Here is a 6,941-nt window from a genome sequence, read left to right as displayed (position 1 = left end):
ATGTATACAGTTGAGAAACACCCCTCTCACTTGCATCATTTACGGCTGGGCGGAGCCGCGGAGTAACAATTAAGCAGTACAAAAAGGACCAGAGGCCAATACTTGCAGGAAAGTTATACAGCAGACCCAGCAAGAGCACAGAAGAGAGAAGACATAAGACTGGTTCTCTTGAAAGCATCCCATCTGCAGGGCTGAACTGTAAGTTCCTTCCATATTTCACTGTAATAGTATACCATTATGTATCTTGTATGCAATGCTGGATGGACGCGCCTGGAGTCTATAGACAGAAATATACTGTACATTACTTATAGAGAAACTGTAGTGAAAAGGGGGAAAAAATACATCAATAGAGTTAGAAAATAAAAGAGAGGTCAAGAAATGATTGATGTTCACCATGTCATTTTTTTTCACATTGTTTGTTTGATCTACAAATAGCCTGCATACAATCACCTTTACTACTGGCGGACATGAAAAAATACTATGCAGCACCAACTGCCAGTATCTATAACCACACCCACTAACAATCCGATAGCGGTTCCCATGGTAACGGCGATGCATATCGCCGCTACAGGAAGCCGTTGCACCGCTTCCTGCTCATCACAGCAGCCGCCGAGCGCGCTGCTGTAATAGGAGATGCCACTGAGGAGAGCGGCTACGGGGGAATCTAATCGGACAAGCGGCCGCCCACTCATGATAAGGTAACAGGAGCGGCGGCCGCGGAGGGGGGAGGGGCACTACCTACCCATACTAGGAAGCTATACTGGGCACTATAATAGCTATACTGGGCACTATACTGGGGCACTACCTACCTATACTGGGCACTATACTAGCTATACTGGGCACTACACTGGGGCACTACCTACCTATAATGGGCACTATACTAGCTATACTGGGCACTACCTACCTATACTGGGCACTACCTACCTATACTGGGCACTATGCTAGCTATACTGGGCACTATACTAGCTATACTGGGCACCATGCTAGCTATACTGGGCACTATACTGGGCACTATACTAGCTATACTGGGCACTACCTACCTATACTGGGCACTATACTAGCTATTCTGGGCACTTTACTGCCTATACTGGGGCACTACCTACCCATACTGGGCACTATACTGGGGCACTACCTATCCATACTTGGACTATACTAGCTATACTGGTCATTATACTAGCTATACTGGGGCACTATACTAGCTATACTGGGGTAACTATACTAGCCATACTGGGGCAACTAAACTCCCTATACTGGGGCAACTATACTAGCTATGCAGCCACACCCCAGCCCCCCTCCCCCCATAACCCGCTGCGCACGACACTGTCCACTAGGTCGCGCAAACACCCGCGCCCAAACCCCCCTCCCCCGTTCCCCAGAGAAAAAATTGGTCAGAAAGTGGTCCCCGGGCCAGAAAAGGTGGGGGACCACTGCGATAGGCTAAAAGGTTGTTTTTTAGATTGGGAGATACTGGTTGCTTGGCAGTTTGAAACAGCTGCTATTTCCCACAATGCAATAAGGTTCACAGACAGCAAACTGTCAGGACCAGCATCCATATCACTCTATGGGAGGGGTTTCACCACAGTATCAGACATACAGACCCCCTGATAATCTGTCTGAAAAAAAAATTCTCATGGGAAAGGGGGTATCAGCTACTGGTTGGGATAAAGTTCAATCCTTGGTTACAGTTCCTCTTTAAATCATGCTATTTTATAGTTGCCAGACCTAGAATTATTCCCCCTCCTACACAGCTAGAGTACTAGAGATCCCTCCCCCTTTTCCCACTAGATATTGCAGGCAAACCTCAGCTTAAAGTAAACCCGAGATTAAAATAAACTAATGAAATAAACAATTGTATCTATCTTCCCTCTCCTAAAAAATGACTTTTTAATATATTCCACAGTTTTATTTTATGTTTAAATCTACTTTTTAAGTTTTATTGTTTTTGCCCAATGACCCATTCATTGAAGTATGCCAGAGCTAAAATCTATGAACTATTGGCCCTTTTTATCTTTTTCCTGCTCTCTGAAGCCATTTTCTGCTAGGAAAGTGTTTTGTAGTTGTAATTTCTTATCAGTGAGGGTCACACTGTAGTCACTTCCTGTCTGAGTCAGGACTGAGTCAGCCAATTACATACCTGATATTGAACTCTTTCAGACAGAGAAGGAAAAAGGAACACAGCATAGTTATTTGTGTGCTAGGCACTGTACATACACATGTCTATCTCATCATGTCAAATGTCACTTCTGGTATCCTTTAAAGCGGATCTAAACTCAGAAATTCCCTTCTGATCTAAAAGATAAGCAGCAGCATAATATATGAAGAAAAGCATTCTGGAATAAATGGAAAGTGCATCTACTTCATGCTTTCATGGAAGCAGACATAGGGTAAACATCCTGTGTTTACAAATTAGCTGATCTGCCAAGGCAGCCTGCTTACACAGCTATGAGATCACACAGGCTAAACTCTGTAAATACATACAGGGTGCATTTCTCTATGTTTTATTCCTGTCCTGTGCAATAGTTCAGGTCCACTTTAACCACTTGCCGACCGCCTACTTCATATTGGCGGCGGCAAAGTGGCAGCCCCAGGACCACGTAACGCAGATTGGCGTCAGGTCCTGGGGCACTCTCTGGCCGGGGATCGCGCGCTGGGATGCGCGCGCATCCACCGGCAATAGGCTCCGCCCACCCGCGACGTCAACCCGCCGGCCAATCGGAAGCGCCGGCGGGTTGTTAACCCCGCGATCGCCGCTACAAAGTGTATAATACACTTTGTAATGTATACAAAGTGTATTATACAGGCTGCCTCCTGCCCTGGTGGTCCCAGTGTCCGAGGGACCACCAGGGCAGGCTGCAGCCACCCTAGTCTGCACCCAAACACACTGATCTGCCCCCCCCTGCCCCCTGATCGCCCACAGTACCCCTCAGACCCCCCCCTGCCCACCCCCCAGACCACCATTTGCACACAATCACCCCCCTAATCACCCATCAATCACTCCCTGTCACTATCTGTCAACGCTATTTTTTTTTTTAGTCCCTAAACTGCCCCCTGCTCTCTCCTGATCACCCCCCCCCCACCCCTCAGATTCTCCCCAGACCCCCCCAGACCCTCCCCCCCCCCTGCGTACTGTATGCATCTATCCCCCCTGATCAACTGTCAATCACCTGTCAATCACCTGTCAATCACCTGTCAATCACCCGTCAATCACCCCCTGTCACTGCCACCCATCAATCAGCCCCTAACCTGCCCCTTGCGGGCAATCTGATCACCCACCCACACCAATAGATCGCCCGCAGATCCGACATCAGATCACCTCCCAAATCCATCGTTTACATCTATTCTCTCCTCTAAACACCCACTAATTACCCATCAATCACCCATCAATCACCCCCTATCACCACCTGTCACTGTTACCCATCAGATTAGACCCTTGCGGGCACCCAATCGCCCGCCCACACACTCAGATTGCCCTCAACCCCCCCCTTATCGATTCGCCAGTGCATTATTTACATCCGTTCTTCCCTGTAATAACCCACTGATCACCTGTCAATCACCCCCTGTCACTGCCACCCATCAATCACCCCCTGTCACTGCCACCCATCAATCAGCCCCTAACCTGCCCCTTGCGGGCAATCTGATCACCCACCCACACCAATAGATCGCCCGCAGATCCGACATCAGATCACCTCCCAAATCCATCGTTTACATCTATTCTCTCCTCTAAACACCCACTAATTACCCATCAATCACCCCCTATCACCACCTGTCACTGTTACCCATCAGATTAGACCCTTGCGGGCACCCAATCGCCCGCCCACACACTCAGATTGCCCTCAACCCCCCCCTTATCGATTCACCAGTGCATTATTTACATCCGTTCTTCCCTGTAATAACCCACTGATCACCTGTCAATCACCCCCTGTCACTGCCACCCATCAATCACCCCCTGTCACTGCCACCCATCAATCAGCCCCTAACCTGCCCCTTGCGGGCAATCTGATCACCCACCCACACCAATAGATCGCCCGCAGATCCGACATCAGATCACCTCCCAAATCCATCGTTTACATCTATTCTCTCCTCTAAACACCCACTAATTACCCATCAATCACCCCCTATCACCACCTGTCACTGTTACCCATCAGATTAGACCCTAATCTGCCCCTTGCGGGCACCCAATCACCCGCCCACACGCTCAGATTGCCCTCAGACCCCCGCCTTATCAATTTGCCAGTGCAATATTTACATCTGTTATTCCCTGTAATAACCCACTGATCACCTGTCAATCACCCATCAATCACCCCCTGTCACTGCCACCCATCAATCACCCCCTGTCACTGCCACCCATCAATCAGCCCCTAACCTGCCCCTTGCGGGCAATCTGATCACCCACCCACACCAATAGATCGCCCGCAGATCCGACATCAGATCACCTCCCAAGTGCAGTGTTTACATCTCTTCTCTCCTCTAAACACCCACTAATTACCCATCAATCACCCCCTATCACCACCTGTCACTGTTACCCATCAGATTAGACCCTAATCTGCCCCTTGCGGGCACCCAATCACCCGCCCACACCTCAGAACGCCCTCAGACCCCAGCCCTGATCACCTCGCTAGTGCATTGCTTGCATCTATTTCCCCCCTCTAATCACACCTTGAGACACCCATAAATCACCTCCTGTCACCCCCTAGCACACCTACCCATCAGATCAGGCCCTAATCTGCCCCGTGTGGGCTCCTGATCACTCGGCCAAACCCTCAGATCCCCCTCAGACCCCCTTCCGATCACCTCCCCAGTGCATTGATTGCATCTATTTTCCCCTCTAACCGCCCCCTGAGACACCCATCAATCACCTCCTGTAACCCCCCTAGCACTCCTATCCATCAGATCAGGCCCAATACATCCTGTCATCTAAGAGGCCACCCTGCTTATGACCGTTTCCACAAAATTTGCCCTCTCATAGACCACCTGTCATCAAAATTTGCAGATGCTTATACCCCTGAACAGTCATTTTGAGAAATTTGGTTTCCAGACTACTCACAGTTTTGGGCCCGTAAAATGCCAGGGCAGTATAGGAACCCCACAAGTGACCCCATTTTAGAAAGAAGACACCACAAGGTATTCTGTTAGGTGTATGATGAGTTCATAGAAGATTTTATTTTTTGTCACAAGTTAGCGGAAATTGGATTTTTATTGTTTTTTTTCACAAAGTGTCATTTTTCACTAACTTGTGACAAAAAATAAAATCTTCTATAAACTCACCATACCCCTAACGGAATACCTTGGGGTGTCGTCTTTCTAAAATGGGGTCACTTGTGGGGTTCCTATACTGCCCTGGCATTTTAGGGGCCCTAAACCGTGGGGAGTAGTCTAGAAAACAAATGCCTCAAAATGACCTGTGAATAGGACGTTGGGCCCCTTAGCGCACCTAGGCTGCAAAAAAGTGTCACACATGTAGTATCGCCATACTCAGGAGAAGTAGTATAATGTGTTTTGTGGTGTATTTTTACACATACCCATGCTGGGTGGGAGAAATCTCTCTGTAAATGGACAATTGTGTGTAAAAAACATCAAAAATGTGTCATTTACAGAGATATTTCTCCCACCCAGCATGGTTATATGTAAAAATACACCACAAAACACATTATACTACTTCTTCTGAGTACGGCGATACCACATGTGTGACACTTTTTTGCAGCCTAACTGTGCTAAGGGGCCCAAAGTCCAATGAGTACCTTTAGGATTTCACAGGTCATTTTGAGACATTTGGGTTCAAGACGACTACTCACGGTTTAGGGCCCCTAAAATGCCAGGGCAGTATTGGAACCCCACAAATGACCCCATTCTAGAAAGAAGACACCCCAAGGTATTCCGTTAGGAGTATGGTGAGTTCATAGAAGATTTTATTTTTTGTCACAAGTTAGCGGAAATTGATATGTATTGTTTTTTTTTTCACAAAGTGTCATTTTCCGCTAACTTGTGACAAAAAAAAAATCTTCTATGAACTCACCATACCCCTAACGGAATACCTTGGGGTGTCTTCATTCTAAAATGGGTTCACTTGTGGGGTTCCTATACTGCCCTGGCATTTTAGGGGCCCTAAACCGTGAGGAGTAGTCTAGAATCCAAATGCCTCAAAATGACCTGTGAATAGGACGTTAGGCCCCTTAGCGCACCTAGGTTGCAAAAAAGTGTCACACATGTGGTATCGCCGTACTCAGAAGAAGTAGTATAATGTGTTTTGAGGTGTATTTTTATACATACCCATGCTGGGTGGGAGAAATCTCTCTGTAAATGGACAATTGTGTGTAAAAAAAATCAAATAATTGTCATTTACAGAGATATTTCTCCCACCTAGCATCTGTATGTGTAAAAATACACCCCAAAACACTTTCTTGCACCCTAAGTGCGCTAAGGGGCCCAAAGTCCAATGAGTACCTTTAGGATTTCACAGGTCATTTTGCGACATTTGGTTTCAAGACTACTCCTCACGGTTTAGGGCCCCTAAAATGCCAGGGCAGTATAGGAACCCCACAAATGACCCCATTTTAGAAAGAAGACACCCCAAGGTATTCCGTTAGGAGTATGGTGAGTTCATAGAAGATTTTATTTTTGTCACAAGTTAGCAGAAAATGACACTTTGTGAAAAAAAACAATTAAAATCAATTTCAGCTAACTTGTGACAAAAAAAAAAAAATCTTCTATGAACTCACCATCCTCCTAATGGAATACCTTGGGGTGTCTTCCTTCTAAAATGGGGTAATTTGTGGGATTCCTATACTGTCCTGGCATTTTAGGGGCCCTAAACCGTGAGGAGCAGTCTTGAAACGAAATTTCTCAAAATGACCTGTGAAATCCTAAAGGTACTCATTGGACTTTGGGCCCCTTAGCGCAGTTAGGGTGCAAAAAAGTGCCACACATGTGGTATCGCCGTACTC

The sequence above is a fragment of the Hyperolius riggenbachi genome, chromosome 4, assembly GCF_040937935.1.
Source record: "Hyperolius riggenbachi isolate aHypRig1 chromosome 4, aHypRig1.pri, whole genome shotgun sequence".
Taxonomy (NCBI): Eukaryota; Metazoa; Chordata; class Amphibia; order Anura; family Hyperoliidae; genus Hyperolius; species Hyperolius riggenbachi.
This window is presented reverse-complemented; position numbering follows the sequence as displayed.